The sequence below is a fragment of the Ranitomeya variabilis genome, chromosome 2 (assembly GCF_051348905.1).
Source record: "Ranitomeya variabilis isolate aRanVar5 chromosome 2, aRanVar5.hap1, whole genome shotgun sequence".
NCBI classification, from domain to species: Eukaryota; Metazoa; Chordata; class Amphibia; order Anura; family Dendrobatidae; genus Ranitomeya; species Ranitomeya variabilis.
Genome location: NC_135233.1, coordinates 658,193,456 through 658,211,013, shown reverse-complemented (window position 1 = coordinate 658,211,013; position 17,558 = coordinate 658,193,456).

Below are 17,558 nucleotides of genomic sequence, written 5' to 3'. Positions count from 1 at the left end.
TTTTGTTTTTAAAAAGGGTGAGGTTTTTGTGAACAGGTAAGAGACGGGTGGGATGGCTGTTCACACACATCTCTATCTCCAGGTGTGTTCTGTACATAGAAATAGATATATAGATAGGTACATATTTAGATAGATAGGGAAAGAATAGAGATTTTGCTTTCACATCAACATTTTTCTGCTATTTGGAGAATTTATGGTGGAAAAAAGGCTATTTCTGCACTTCCTGCCTAAGGGCTGACCCACGCCACTCTTGCTGTAAGTTGCATGCAATGTATACGGAATTTGTACTTCACTTGCGGCAGGTGCGGCACATGTGGTTTCTGCAGTTTTCGCCACAAAATCTCCACTTACCAGTGTTTTTGTTGTGGCTGCATTTAATGCAATTGTCGAAGCCGCGTTTGCCGCATTTACTGCAAGTTAACTCCAAGCTTCATCTACATTGCATGGCACTTGCTGAAAGTGTGTTGTAGGTCAGTTCTTTGGTGCCAAGTGTGGAAGTTGTATTGTTTTTAACATTACTTCTGCAAATATCAGAAACATGCAGATGTGAAAGAGGTTTGAGTATTAAGAAATAGGAATCAGTTAGTTAGGACCCATCAGTTCAAAGGCTACCGTGACGTGGTTGATGGGCATGCTTATATTAGCCCATCGGTGTACTATGAACGTTGATTTCTTAAATTTTACACTTCTGTAAAAATAAACACAAAAAATTTGGATACACAAAAAGGCTTTTATTTCTGTTGTACTTATTAGAATTATTTAAAATGAAGGCTTAGCTAAGCCCAAGAGATGATTAAAAACGTTTCATACCAACCCATCAGATGTAAAATTACTGTGAAAATACCTGATGGGCACACAAGTATGCGCCAGTATGGGTACTAAGAGCTTTTCCACATAATAATGAAATATTTTAAAATGTCATAGAACATACCAATATACATAGTTATTGATACATATTATTTATTATTTACATTATTGTTCTTAACCCCTTAACGACCGCCGATACGCCTTTTAACGGCGGCCGCTAAGGGTACTTAATCCACAGCGCCGTTAATTAACGGCGCTGTGGAAAAAGTGAATAGCGCCCCCCAGAGTCGGATTTTCTCTGGGGTCTCGGTTGCCGAGGGTAGCCGAGACCCCAGAGAACATGATTCGGGGGGTTTTTACCGACCCCCGAGTTGCGATCGCCGGTAATTAACCGTTTACCGGCGGTCGCAAAAAAAAAAAAAAAAACGCGATTTGCCGTTTAATTTCTCTGTCCTCCGATGTGATCGCACATCGGAGGACAGAGAAATGTGGTCCCCGATGGCCCCCAATAGCCCCCCAATACTTACCTACCTCCCCCGGTGCTCCTCGTGTCTCCCCATGGGCGCCGCCATCTTTTTTCCGGGAAAAAATGGCGGGCGCACGCGCAGTGCGCCCGCCGCCCGGCACCCGGATGTTCTTTGGGGTCTCGGCTGCCGGGGGTAGCCAAGACCCCAAAGAACATGATCGGGGTCGGTTTGCACCGACCCCTGCTTTGCGATCGCCGGTAATTAACAGTTTACCGGCGACCGCAAAAAAAAAAAAAAAAAAAAGCGATCAGTTATTTCTCTGTCCTCTGATGTGATCGCACATCAGAGGACAGAGAAATAGGGGGATTCGGGGACCCTATCATACTCACCCGGGGTCCCTGGGTCCTCTTCTGTCTTCTCCTGCCAGCCGGCTTTTTCATCATGGCGGGCGCATGCGCAGTGCGCCCGCCATCTGCTGCCATCTGCCGACCGGCAGGAGAAGACAAGTTGGGGCTAAAATTAGGGTTAGGGTTAGGGTTAGGGTTAGGGTTAGAGTTAGGGTTAGAGTTAGGGTTAGGGTTAGAGTTAGGGTTAGGGTTAGGGTTAGAGTTAGGGTTAGGGTTAGGGTTAGGGTTAGAGTTAGGGTTAGAGTTAGGGTTAGGGTTAGGGTTGGGGCTAAATTTAGGGTTAGGGTTAGGGCTAGGGTTAGAGTTAGGCTACTTTCACACTAGCGTTTTTTGGCTTCCGTCGCAATGCGTCGTTGGAGAAAAAACGCATCCTGCAAAAGTGCTTGCAGGATGCGTTTTTTCTCCATTGGCTTGCATTAGCGACGCATTGCGACGGATTGCCACATGTCGCATCCGTCGTGCGACGGATGCGTCGTGCTTCGGCGGACCGTCGACACAAAAAAAACTACATGTAACTTTTTTGTGCGACGTGTCCGCCATTTCCGACCGCGCATGCGTGGCCGGAACTCCGCCCCCGCCTCCCCGCACCTCACAATGGGGCAGCGGATGCGTTGAAAAAACAGCATCCGCTGCACCCGTTGTGCGGCGCTTACAACGCTAGCGTCGGTACGTCGGCCCGACACACTGCGATGGGCCGAGTACGACGCTAGTGTGAAAGTAGCCTTAGGCTTCTTTCACACTTGCGTCGGTACGGGGCGGTCGCAATGCGTCGGCCCGATGTACCGACGCACGTTGTGAAAATTGTGCACAACGTGGGCAGCGGATGCAGTTTTTCAACGCATCCGCTGCCCAGTCTATGTCCTGGGGAGGAGGGGGCAGAGTTACGGCCACGCATCCGCGGAAATGGCGGACGCGACGTACAAAAAAAAGGTTACATTGAACTTTTTTTGTGACGACGGGGGCTAAAGTTATGGTTAGGGTTGGGGCTAAAGTTAGGGTTGGGGCTAAAGTTAGGGTTAGAGTTGGGATTAGGGTTAGCGTTTGGATTAGGGTTGGGATTAGTGTTACGTTTGGGATTAGGGTTGGGATTAGGGTTAGGGTTGGGATTAGGGTTAGGGGTGTGTTGGATTTAGGGTTTTGATTAGGGTTATGGTTAGGGTTGAGATTAGGACTGTTTTGGGGTTAGGGTTGTGATTATCGTTAGGGTTGTGATTAGGATTATGGATCGGGTTGAGATTAGGGTTAGGGCTGTGTTGGGGTTAGGGTTGGAGTTAGAATTGGGGGGTTTCCACTGTTTAGGTACATCAGGGGGTCTCCAAACACGACAGCCAATTTTGCGCTAAAAAAGTCAAATGGTACTCCCTCCCTTCTGAGCTCTGCCGTGCGCCCAAACAGTGGTTTACCCCCACATATGGGGCATCAGCGTACTCGGGATAAATTGGACAACAACTTTTGGGGTCCAATTTCTCCTGTTACCCTTGTGAAAATAAAAACTTGGGGGCTAAAAATCTTTTTTGTTGGAAAAAAATATATTTTTTTATTTTCACTACTCTGCATTATAAATTTCTGTGAAGCACTTGAGCTTTCAAAGTTCTCACCACATATCTAGATAAGTTCCTTAGGGGGTCTAGTTTCCAAAATTTGGTCACTTGTGGGGGTTTCTACTGTTTAGGTACATTAGGGGTCTGCAAACGCAACATAACGCCCGCAGACAATTCTATCAAAGTCTGCATTCCAAAATGGCGCTCCTTCCCTTCCGAGCTCTGCCGTGCGCCCAAACAGTGGTTTACCCCCACATATGGGGTACCAGCATACTCAGGACAAATTGGACAACAACTTTTGGGGTCCAATTTCTCTTGTTACCCTTGTGAAAATAAAAATTTGGGGGCTAAAAAAATCTTTTTTGTGGGAAAAAAAATATTTTTTATTTTCACTACTCTGCATTATAAACTTCTGTGAAGCACTTGGGCATTCAAAGTTCTCACCACATATCTAGATAAGTTCCTTGGGGGGTCTATTTTCCAAAATGGGGTCACTTGTTGGGGGTTTCTACTGTTTAGGTACATTAGGGGTCTGCAAACGCAACATAACGCCCGCAGACAATTCTATCAAAGTCTGCATTCCAAAATGGCACTCCTTCCCTTCCGAGCTCTGCCGTGCGCCCAAACAGTGGTTTACCCCCACATATGGGGTACCAGCATACTCAGGACAAATTGGACAACAACTTTTGGGTCCAATTTCTCTTGTTACCCTTGTGAAAATAAAAATTTGGGGGCTAAAAAAATCTTTTTTCTGGGAAAAAAAATATTTTTTATTTTCACTACTCTGCATTATAAACTTCTGTGAAGCACTTGGGCATTCAAAGTTCTCACCACATATCTAGATAAGTTCCTTGGGGGGTCTATTTTCCAAAATGGGGTCACTTGTTGGGGGTTTCTACTGTTTAGGTACATTAGGGGTCTGCAAACGCAACATAACGCCCGCAGACAATTCTATCAAAGTCTGCATTCCAAAATGGCACTCCTTCCCTTCCGAGCTCTGCCGTGCGCCCAAACAGTGGTTTACCCCCACATATGGGGTACCAGCATACTCAGGACAAATTGGACAACAACTTTTGGGTCCAATTTCTCTTGTTACCCTTGTGAAAATAAAAATTTGGGGGCTAAAAAAATCTTTTTTCTGGGAAAAAAAATATTTTTTATTTTCACTACTCTGCATTATAAACTTCTGTGAAGCACTTGGGCATTCAAAGTTCTCACCACATATCTAGATAAGTTCCTTGGGGGGTCTATTTTCCAAAATGGGGTCACTTGTTGGGGGTTTCTACTGTTTAGGTACATTAGGGGTCTGCAAACGCAACATAACGCCCGCAGACAATTCTATCAAAGTCTGCATTCCAAAATGGCACTCCTTCCCTTCCGAGCTCTGCCGTGCGCCCAAACAGTGTTTTACCCCCACATATGGGGTACCAGCATACTCAGGACAAATTGGACAACAACTTTTGGGGTCCAATTTCTCTTGTTACCCTTGTGAAAATAAAAACTTGGGGGCTAAAATATCTTTATTGTTAAAAAATATATATTTTTTATTTTCACGACTCTGCATTATAAACTTCTGTGATGCACTTGGGCATTCAAAGTTCTCACTACACATCTAGATAAGTTCCATGGGGGGGTCTAGTTTCCAAAATGGGGTCACTTTTGGGGGGTTTCTGCTGTTTAGGCACATCAGGGGCTCTCCAAACGCGACATGGCGTCCGATCTCAATTCCAGTCAATTTTGCATTGAAAAGTCAAATGGCGCTCCTTTGCTTCCGAGCTCAGCCATGCGCCCAAACAGTGGTTTACCCCCACATATAGGGTGTCGGCGTACTCAAGACAAATTGTACAACAGCTTCTGGGGTCCATTTTCTCCTGTTACCCTTGGTAAAATAAAAATTTGGAGGCAAAAAGATCATTTTTGTAGAAAAAATGCGATTTTTTTATTTTCACGGCTCTACGTTATAAACTTCTGTGAAGCACCTGGGGGTTTAAAGTGCTCACCACACATCTAGATAAGTTCCTTAAGGGGTCTAGTTTCCAAAATGGTGTCATATGTGGGGGGTCTCTACTGTTTAGGCACATCAGCGGCTCTCCAAACGTGACATGGCGTCCGATCTCAATTCCAGCCAATTCTACATTGAAAAAGTAAAACGACACTCCTTCTCTTCCAAGCTCTGCGGTGCGCCCAAACAGTGGTTTACCCCCATATATGGGGTATCGACGTACTCAGGAGAAATTGCACAACAACTTTTGTGGTCTAATTTCTCCTGTTACCCTTGTGAAAATAAAAATTTGGGGGCAAAAAGATCATTTTTGTAGAAAAAATGAGATTTTTTATTTTCACGGCTCTACGTTATAAACTTCTGTGAAGCACTTGGGGGTTCAAAGTGCTCACCACACATCTAGATAAGTTCCTTAAGGGGTCTAGTTTCCAAAATGGTATCACTTGTGGGGGGTTTCCACTGTTTAGGCACATCAGGGACTCTCCAAACGCGACATGGCATCCGATCTCAATTCCAGCCAATTCTGCATTGAAAAAGTCAAACGGTGCTCCTTCAATTCCAAGCTCTGCGGTGCGCCCAAACAGTGGTTTACCTCCACATATGGGGTATCGACGTACTCAGGAGAAATTGCACAACAACTTTTGTGGTCTAACTTCTCCTGTTACCCTTGTGAAAATAAGAATTTGTGGGCAAAAAAATCATTTTTGTGAAAACAAATGCGATTTTTTATTTTCACGGCTCTACGTTATAAACTTCTGTGAAGCACTTGGGGGTTCAAAGTGCTCACCACACATCTAGATAAGTTCCTTGGGGGGTCTAGTTTCCAAAATGGTGTCACTTGTGGGCGGTTTCCACTGTTTAGGCACATTAGGGGCTCTCCAAACGCGACATGGCGTCCGATCTCAATTCCAGCCAATTCTGCATTGAAACAGTCAAACGGTGCTCCTTCACTTCCAAGCTCTGCGGTGCGCCCAAACAGTGGTTTACCTCCACATATGGGGTATCGGTGTACTCAGGAAAAATTGCACAACAAAATTTGTGGTTAAATTTCTGTTTTTACACTTGTGAAAATTAAAAAACATGGTTCTGAAGTAAAATGTTTGCAAAAAAAAGTAAAATGTTCATTTTTTTCTTCCACATTGTTTTAGTTCCTGTGAAGTACGTAAAGGGTTAATAAACTTCTTGAATGTGGTTTTGAGCAGCTTGAGGGGTGCAGTTTTTAGAATGGTGTCACACTTGGTTATTTTCTATCATATAGACCCCTCAAAATCACTTCAAAGGTGATGTGGTCCCTAAAAAAAACATGGTGTTGTAAAAATGAGAAATTGCTGGTCAACTTTTAACCCTTATAACTCCCTAACAAAAAAAAAAATTGTTTCCAAAATTGTGCTGATGTAAAGTAGACATGTGAGAAATGTTATTTATTAACTATTTTTTGTGACATATCTCTCTGATTTAAGGGCATAAAAATACAAAGTTTGAAAATTGCAAAATTTTAAAAATTTTCGCCATATTTCCATTTTTTTCATAAATAATCGCAAGTAATATCGAAGAAATGTTACCACTAACTTGAAGTACAACATGTCACGAAAAAACAATCTCAGAATCAGCGGGATCCGATAAAGCGTTCCAGAGTTATAACCTCATAAAGTGACACTGGTCAGAATTGTAAAAATTGGCTCAGTCATTAAGTACCAAATTGGCTCTGTCACTAAGGGGTTAAGCAAAGAACCGTTGTTGTGGCATTTGCCACAACACGCAAAGTTGTTGTCTGATGTCTTTCATCACTCCCCTCATAAGCATGTTCATGGATCCTGTGTAACTGTACCTTAAATAACAAGAATTGTCAAGAGCTGGTGAGTGCAGCCATTTTTTGTTCTTTCTTACTATTATTTATTAATTGTATTATTCTTACATTTGAATAAATAAAGTATATATGGATTCTAGACTCCCGATTCTTTAGAATCGGGCTGCCATCTAGTACCAAATAAGTATCATTCATCTATATACTTTATTAGTTTTACTTTCTCAAACCTTTTTTGTAACACCCTATTCTAAGTTTTTTTTATTTTTCAACAAAGAGATTGCATGAGGGCTTGACATATTTTAGTTGTTAGAATTTGGTGATTTTTAACTTTTTGTTAATGTTCTATTTTTCAAAGTAAAGTGTCCCAAAATTAGCAATTCTATTTTTTTTTTATAACGGTGTATACCTGGAGACGGGGCAGACATACCATTGGTGCAACCTCTGCATGTGCACTTGGGCCAAAGAAGTAAGAGGGTCTACTTCTAGCTACAATGCATGTGAAATTATGTATTATATTGAGCTTTTAGACTGCAAATGGCCCATATCTTGATCTTGCACAGGGGCAGCATGGTGGCTCAATGGATAGCACTGTTGCTTTGCAGCGCTGAGATCCTGGATAGAGATTAGTGAACTGGTTCAGAAAGCGTTCGCCAATCTCAAATTCAGCACAAACGTTTCACATTCAGATTCGTGTTCGGTTTCCTGAACATTTCTCCTCAAAGTTGGCTAAATTCGGTCAAAGATCGCTAAATGATTGCATTTCCACTAACGCTTTTGTTTTGACTTTGTCTAGGATAGGGGTGCTGTATGATGAGCAGGGGGCGTGTTTTATGAGGAAAGGGGGTGTGTCTAGGTCAGAGGAGTGGCAGAGTGTCATTTTTTTTAAATAACTTAATGTGTGTACATTCTATCTGCCAATCAGGGCAGAAATCATCCACAACATCATGACACAAGGGTTTCTGTGATTGGCTGCCGAAGTCACATGTCCCTCTCCATATAAAAAGCGGACATGTTGCTTTGCTGGTGCCATTTTCTCAGTGTAACTGTAAGGGGGTACAGAGACTTGTTCATGCCCCACATTCCTCACATACGTCCATGAAAGACTGGTATATTTCTTGTGGCAATGTTATGTTGTGTAATATCCTGTATATATACATATCACCTCATATGTCTTACAATGCTGCTATAATGTCTAATGTAATGTCCATATATTCCTCGTATTGTATAAATGTAGGGAAAGTGTAGTATTTAGATTAGCTCACTAGAGGAGGAATAATAGGATAAGATAGACCAATAGGAGTTAGTTAATTAGCAGGGGCCAACTGGGTGTAAGCTGGGGGAACTTCCTGGAGTTAGTCAGAGAAGGCTGGGAGCCAGGACAGGGCAGTTTGGTCCCGCAATGTTCAAGCTGGGAGCCCAGCCATCCATGGCCTATGCGCTGATAGTCACACGGTGGTGGAGGAATACAGGGCAGCATCAAGATGGTAGCTGCTAATTTTGTGGGAACTTTCCTAAATGTCCAGGGCAAAATGGACGAAGAACTCCTGAAGCGAGTTAGGCTGGCCCATCAGGAAGCGAAGGTGACAGTACAACCCTGCGATATTAGGGGAGGAGTGAGGGACAGCACAGGAAAAGGAAAGGTTATACTCTGTGAAGAATCATGTGTTATCTCGGTGACTAAACTGGACGAGCTGTGTAAAGAACTGAGTAAAGTTGTTTTGTTGGAAATGGATGAAGACTCTGCCTGTCATTACGTGGTGCTTAAAGGAACGAAGCCCCAGCAGACCAAGGTGGACTCTGTTACACAAGTAAGTGGACCCCCAAGTGCACCACAAAAGGGACAATGTGTTTATGAGATGGAGGGCCAGGGTGTGCCAGTACTGCCACACTCAGCCACAACTACCACGCTGGCCTCTGTTTGATAACAGCAAAAAGAGGCTGCTCCTGCTGATGCTTCTGCAAGTGAACATGTCATTTAGGTAGATAGGATCCTGTCCTGTATGAAATTGGTCTTCCAGTATCTAAAAAGTTTGTGCTAATAGTGTTGTGCATGCAGGAGTCCACATTTCCTACTCAAAATAATTTGGGTTAAAACTGTGTTGCAGTCAGGAATTAGGAGGTCCCATTTGCAAATCAAAATCGTTAGGCGTAATATTGGTGTTCAGCCAGGGGGTCCTATTTGCTAATCAAAATTGTTTGGGATAAAACCGTGTTGCAGTTAGGAGGTCCCATTTCCTAATCCAAATCGTTTGGGGTAAAACTGTGTTGCAGTTAGGAATCAGGAGGCCTCATTTGCTGATCAAATTTGTTAGGCCTAATATTAAACAGCGAGGAGGCCCTATTTGTTAATCCAAATCATTTGGATTAAAACTGTGTTGCAGTCAGCAGGCCCCATTTGCTAATCCAAATTGTTTGGGTTAAAATTGTGGTACAGTCAGGAATCAGGAGTCCCCATTTACTAATCAAACTCATTAGGCATAATATCGGGGTTCAGCCAGGAGGCCCCATTTACTAATCCAATTCGTTTGAGCTAAAACTGTGTTACAGGAGACCCCATTTGCTAATCAAACTCATAAAACCTAATATCGGGTTTCAGCTAGGAGTCCTCATTTGCTAATTCAAATCATTTACGCTAAAACTGTGTTGCAGTGAGGAATTAGGAGGTCCCATTTGCTAATCAAAATGGTTAGGCTTAGTATTGGGGTTCAGCCAGGAGGCTCCATTTGCTAATAACTATTGTTAGTGTTGTTCAGACATACTATCTAAGAAAACAAATAGGAATCCAAAAAACAGGAGCAGCACACCGTTGTTTGTGAAAAAGAGCTGCTTTACTCAGCCCATAATAGCGATGTTTTGGTCCAAAAAATTGAACCTTTTTCAAGCAGAACGGACCAAAACGTTGCTATTATGGGCTACATAAAACAGCTCTTTTTCACAAACAACGGTGTGCTGCTCCTGTGTTTTGGATTCCTATACTCAAGGTTTGGTATTTTCCTGTGGGAGCTTTTTGCACCCGGACTCTATTTGCTTTTTGTGCTGCTCTGCTCTCCTTTTTTGTAAGAAAATAAATAGTGATTGTTCATTTAGTGACAGGTGACTGACAGGTCTGGGCCTAAGGTAGTGAAACATCTGGTTAAAAGAGGGGAAGTGTACATAAAACATGAATAGGAAAAAGCAAGGTTGTGGTGTAAGGGGCAATAGGCTTGGCGTACGATGCGCACGTGAGTTAGGTGTTAATGTTAATGAAAGCTCAACTGAACAAACACTATCTCATCCTATCCAAAGACAAATGACAATGTTTGTTTCTGGAAGGGCTGCTCAACTCCCATTCTTTGGTAGCCGCACAGCGGTATGCCTTGTAGATGAAGCTCAAAAAGAGCGTGTGCTTCAGTAGATTACAAGCGCTGTATCAAGTGGTCTCTCCTCCTTTTCCTCTCTCACACAGTACAATCCTCAGAGGTGGCACCCCAATCACCCTTGTTTCCCCCCACATCACAACTTTCTAATATCCCAACTGACTGTAGGGAACCACAAATGGGCCAGTCTGCAGAGCTGTTCACACACTCTATTCCATGGGCATCAGAGGTCTACTCCAAAGATTCACAGAATCCAGAGGAGGAAAGCATCTGCACCAATGCGCAAAATGTTTCCTATTTGATCCGGGGCCAGACGAAGTATGATCAGAGCAGAATCCAGACCCTTGTCATCAGATGTTAACCTCTGGGGGAAGGTGATACTGATGAGATTCAGATACCAGAAGCGCACGTGGACTGTATTGTGTGGTCAGAGCAGGAAGAGGAGGAGGTTGACTCTTAGGGTGAGAGGTGGAAGAACAGAGAGGATGATAATGAGGCTGTAGATCCCAACTGGTGTGAACCTAGAGGCATGCAACTGAGTAGTTCAGTAGGGGAGGTGGAGGGGAAGGAAGATGAGGTTATGTTGCAGCTTGCCACACAGAAACGGAGTAATGTAACCATGACAAGCACTGCATCTTCAGCCACAACTGTGGCTGTAGGCATCCCTGGTTGCGAATCTGGAGTTCCCAGGGGCGGCAAGTGTTGCCTACCCTGAGTCTTTTTACCTCAAAGGATGACCCAACTCACGTTATCTGCCAACTTTGCAAAAAAACTCAGTATTGGCAAAAATTGGTAGCAAAGCCACAAAAGAGGACTAAAAATCCTTAATGTAGTAGTCAATAATTTGACTACTACATGCATGTAGCGGTACATGCGCGATCAACATGTCTAGGAATCACACTTTGCTAAAATGCGTACTAGCGGGCCTCGTCAACCACCGACCATCCCATTAACCGAATCTGCTGCTTCTTCCTCCTCTGTCACCACACCAAGTGTTCTCACACAGGTCTCCAGCTGCAGAGCCCCCACTTCTTTACATCCTACAGTCGGGGTGAGTGAGAGCACATCAGCTATTCTGAAAGTGGAGATGCCTGCTGTTTTTTTTTCACCAAGCACACCAAATCTTTCTCAATCCACCATAACATCTCTGCCTGCATCTCACTCACAATTTAGCAGTTTGTCGTGTTCACCCTACTGCACCCTCTCTCATTGCAGCAGGCAGTCCTCAGTCCTGCAGTTGTGGTCACATAAAATAATGTTTCCTCCTACACATGCCAAAGTTAAGATCTTGAAGTCCACCATCTCCAGCCTGTTGGCCATGGAAATGCTGACTTTTTGCCTGCTGGATACATAAGGTTTCTGAAAGCTGATGGCTGTCGCAGTTCCCAAGTACCAGTTGCCCAGTCGCCATTACTTCTCTAAGAAAGCAGTGTCACCAGCCACACCAGCATGTTGCAGACAAAATCACCCGTTCTCTGAAAAAAAATTATGTCTGCATTTCACCACTGACACCTGGTCGAGCAAACATGGGCAGGGGCATTACAGCTCGCTGACTGGGCACTGGGTAACTCTGGTGGCTATGGGGGCAGGCGGTCAAGGGGCTGCTCCACAAGTCTTGGAATCCCCAAGGCTTGCAGGACAAACCTCAATATCTAACACTTCCTCCACTGCTTATGCCTTCTCTGCCTCCTCTAGGGCCTCCACCTACACCCTGCGCCCTCAACCGCTCCTTTAATGAGATACATATTCCAACAGTGCAGAAAGAATCCCTCCCAACTTCACATTGTGCAGCCAGGGCTCATCGCAATCAGCCAGTGTTTAAATTAATATGCTATGGAGATTGCAGTCACACAACTCAAGAGTTGTGGACAGCTATGCAGGACGAATTAAAGCAATGGTTGTCTTCACTGAACCTGGAGCCAGGGAAGGCTGTGTGTGATAATAGTGTGAACCTGGTGGCGGCCCCATGCCGGGGCAACCTCAGACACGTGCCTTGCATGGCTAATGCCCTCAACCTGGTGGTACAGCAATTTCTCTGCCACTATCCCAGACTGGCTGTGCAGATGCAGAAAGCACGGTCACTGTGTGCTCACTTCTGACGATCACACCCTGCAGGTCATTGACTTGCATAGCTACAGAGGTCTTTCGTCTTACTTGATAACCGGTTGGTTTGAAATGTGCTAATACATTGGAAATACACTTCACTTGTTGCAGTGACTGTGGCAGCAGTGATGAGCCCTGGTGCAGTATGTTTTTTTGCAGAGCCTGGGCCAACGTAGTATGGACCTTTTGCAAATTCCGTTTGAGGAGTGGGCACAGATGAAGGACCTCTGCACCCTTCTGCACAGTTTCGAAATGGCTACTAAGATGGTTAATGCTGATGATGCTGTCATCAGCATCACTATTCCGGTCATGTACATGCTGGAGCACACTTTGAATAGTCTGTGGGAGGAGGTGGTGGTCCCAGAGAAAGAGGTGGGAGCAGAGGAGAATTTGGAAGGAATAACAATATCCTTAAGTTCCAGACTGTTGTTGCACAGGCTTGTGCCATAGGAGGATGAATTGCAGCGATTGAGGGGAACTCATGGCACAAGACAAACTGTTAGTGTGTTTTGTTAGGGTTCAAGGAATTGTGATGAATAAATAAATGCTCACATGAAAATTAAACAAACAAAATGAATTTACTTAATAAAAGATAATAAATATAAACAGTCACTCAAACAGCACATAATCAATAAAGTCATGCATGACATTTGAATGGTAGGAGTCAATCAGCCTGGTCTCTCTGTCCCATTTCTCTTCCATCTGTGTGTGTCCAATCTGTGTCTCCCCCTTCAACAGTTCACTCAACTTTTATATGCAAAAAACTGTCCATTGAACGTTATCTGAAGGCTTTGATCTAAACCATGGTATGCCAGTGTGAAACCCCCTTAAATCATATAGACAACTCTTTACCACCTTGCATCCATGGGGGCTTTAACGACCTCCAATCAACATATATGTAGGTCTTGGAAAAATCCAATCCAGTATCTCTCATCTTTGATCAAAAGACTCCTTAATTTAGCAGATAAGTGTAAATAACTAATCATTAACTAACAACAAATGAACCAGTCATTTAGCTGGTTCATTCATATTCCTTTGTTAGATTGACCATCTGGCGAAAGGTACATTTAGGCTTCAATGACCTTCTGTGAACTCCACACAGTAAGGATATACTGAATATTATATAATGAACTGACTGAAACCAATATCAATATCTCTATAATTTGTATTCATTAAATTGGAGTGTTGAAATCATTTAAAAAACATAACATACTACACATAGTGAAGGTGCAGGAACCGATGAACAAATAGAGAAGGATGAAGAAGAAGGGATGATGGGCGGGCAACAGTCAGGAGATGAAGAGGGTAATGATCCCCTGTCTGTTGTCCATGGTTGGCAGTTGGGGAAGGAGGAAACAAGCTTGAGTGTTACCCCGTCACCCCGTCACCAACACACAGTGGACGGGGGCCTTCTTGCTGCATTATCTTCAATATGATGCCAGTATTCTTAGGGTTAAACATAGTGCTGGCTACTGTCTTGCCATTTTATGAGATCCACAGTACAAGAGTAAATTTTGCCAGATGCTTCCCCCCGGAAAGGGATGCAAGCATGCTGGAGTCTCAAAAGACGCTTCTAGACAGTCTTAAGAGTGTTTTTTTCCCAAGACATCAGTGAGGCACACAGTGTGCATCGCAGTTCAAAACTTCCAACCCCAGGAACGTCAAGGCATCACCACAAAAACATTAGCAGCAGCAGTGTATGTGGCATATGCAATTTCTGTGAGTCATTTCACACATTGTCTAGACCAGCTCCTGCACCAGCAGAACAGAGTACAAGTCTGACATGTTGTGAACGACAGGAGAAGATGGTGCAGGAGTATCTTGAGCTCAATATCAAAACCATCAGAGGGAATTTGGACCCTTTCGCATTTTGGTCTTCAAAACTGGAAGAGTGGCCTAAGCTCGCCTGTCACACCTTGGAGGTTTTGTCATGCCTGGCAGCCAGCATTCTCACAGAGCGTGTCTGCAGGTAGTGTCCTGATGGATAAGCATATCTGGCTGTCCCTTGAAAGTGTAGACCGCCTAACTTTTATCAAAATGAACGAGTCATGGATCTCCAATGACTTTTGCACCCCAATCGCAGACTAGGCAATTATAGGGTTTCTATTCAGTGGAAATTGATGCCACTTTAGTGGTGTGTGACAATAATTTTTGGAAATGTGGAGACTCCAAGTTGGGTCTGCGTCTGATGGGTTGCCTGTTGTGGAAAGGGTGTCATAGGCCCAATGTTCTGTTTCTATTCTGTGGAAATTGTTGTCACTTTCGGAGCGTGATACAATAATTTTTTGAAATGTGGAGAATCCAATTTCTGTTTCCTTCATGCGTGTTGCCTGTAGCAGTAAGTTTCCCAGACCGGCAGGCCTGCACTTACTTTCAGTCAACTACCTGTGTTACTATCCTTACATTTTTCCAACATTAACACTCTACCAAGCTGATATTTGAGCCACCTGAGTGTGGCTGGGAAAAAAACAGTATCAGCTGTTGCATAAGGTATTAAGGCTCCCAGCAAAGAAGGCTTACACCGCTCCCTTACCCACCTCTTCTTAATTGAAACTTCAATTCAAAGCTGTAAATGCTGGACCAGACCCTGATACCACATGCATAGCCCATGGCTGACTGCTTCTGTGCCATTATCCATTTCTACTGTGGATCAATTTATGCCACTTTTCCTGGTGTCTGCCCCTAATTTTTGTAAATGTTTGGACTCAAATTTGGGTCTCCTTCATGTGTGTTGCCTGAATTTGGCAGACCACTCAGAGCACCAGGCCTACCCCAGTCCAGTCACCATTCCACCTGTTACTGATCAATTTTTAAGCTAGAAATGCTGGTGCAAGCTCTGGTGCATTGCAGTGCAATTATACTATTTGTACTCTAGATTAATAGATGCCACATTTCCTGCTGTCTGCCTTTATTTTCAGCTGTTAGGTAAGTTTTTTTTTATCTCCCCTTAAGGTGTTGTGTATACATTTAGTTTTGCCTCCCATTGAATACCATTCGGCGAACATGTTCAGCGTACATCGGGTCGTTCACCAAACCGAACTGAACCTTGAAAGGTTCGTTCATCTCTAGTCCTGGATTCAATTCCCACCAAGTCGACATCTGCAAGGAGCTTGTATGTTCTCCATGTGTTTGCATGGGTTTCCTTCAGGTGCTTCGGTTTCCTCCCACACTCCAAACACATAGTGATAGGGAATTTAGATTGTGAGCCCCAAAGGTGACAACGATGATAACTTATGTAAAGCACTGCAGAATATGATCGTGGAAAGCATCATAGATAATAAATGAATATGTAAATGAGCTTCAATTATATATTTATGTTGCTTTCTTGAGAATATGCCTCCAAAGTTTATCTTAAATAAAAGGGGGCATTACCGGTGTGGGACTTGTAGCTCAAGAACGCAGACTGTCAGTCATTACATGTCTCGCTCTGGTAATGTCCCATTCAAAGCAAGTGCATTATACACACGGGGTCAAAATTGTTGGTACCCTCGTTTAATGACAGAAAAACCCACAATATTCACAGAAATAACTTGAATCTGACAAAAGTAATATTAAATAAAAAATCTATGAAAATGAACAAATGAAAGTCAGACATTGTTTTTCAACCATGCTTCCATAGAATTAAAAAAAAAAACTCATGAAATAGGCCTGTACAGAAATGATGGTACCCTTAACTTAATATTTTGTTGCCCAACCTTGTGAGGCAATCACTGCAATTCCTGTAACTGTCAATGAGACCTTTGCACCTTTCGACAGGTATTTTGGCCCACTCCTCAAGAGCAAACTGCTCCAGTTGTCTGGTGTTTGAAGGTTTCCTTTTCCAGACAGCGTGTTTCAGCTCTTTCCAAAGATGCTCAATAGGATTTAGGTCAGGGCTCATTGCAAGACCCATGACCTGCGACTGAGACCAAGCTTTCTGACACTGGGCAGCACATTTTGCTCCAAAATTTCTTGATAGTCTTGAGATTTCATTGTACCCTGCACAGATTCTAGACACCCTGTGCCAGATGCAGCAAAGCAGCCCCAGAACATAACAGAGCCTCCTCCATGTTTCAGAGTAGGGACAGTGTTCTTTTCTTGATATGCTTCATTTTTCCGTCTGTAAACATAGAGATGATGTGCCTTGCCAAAAAGCTCTTTGACTCATATGTCTATAGAACATTTTCCCAGAAGCTTCGTGGCTTGTCAACATGTAGTTTGGCAAATACCAGTCTGTTTTTTTTATGATTTTTTTTTTTTTTTTAACAATGGTGCCCCCCTTGGTCGTCTCCCATGAAGTCCCCTTGGCTCACACAACAATGGATGGTGCGATCTGACACTGATGTTCCTTGAGCTTGAAGCTCACCTTTAATCTGTTTAGAAGTTTTTCTGGGCTCTTTTGTTACCATTTGTATTATCCGTCTCTTTGATTTGTCATCAATTTTCCTCCTTCGGCCACATCCAAAGAGGTTGGCTACAGTCCCATGGAGCTTACATTTCTGAATATGGGCAACTGTTGTAACAAGAACATCAAGCTGCTTAGAGATGGTCTTATAGATTTTACCTTTAACATGTTTGTGTATAATTTTTATTCTATTCTCCTGACACAACTCTTTCCTTTGCTTCCTCTGATCCATGTTGAGTGTGATACACACCATGTTACCAAACAGCACAGTGAGTATCTGTAGCCCTATATACAGGCCCAATCACTGATTCCAAGATTGTAGACACCTGTGATGCTAATTAGTGGACACACCTTGATTTAACATGTCCCTTTTGTCACATTATTTTCAGGGGTACCACCATTTCTGTCCAGGAGTATTTCAGGAGTTTTAATTTTTTTTTTAATTCTGTGGAAGCATGGCTGAAAAGCAATGTCTGACTTTTATTTGCTCATTTTCATAGATTTTTTATTTATTATTACTTTTGTCAGATTCAAGTTATTTCTGTGACCATTGTGCGTTTTTCTGTCATTAAAAGAGAGGTTCCAACAATTTTGACAACGTGTGTAAATAGTCTGTTCAGCCTAATACGAATTCCCCCGGAAGAAGCTAATACACTAGGCCTCACTCTCTCCAGGTAGCTCTGT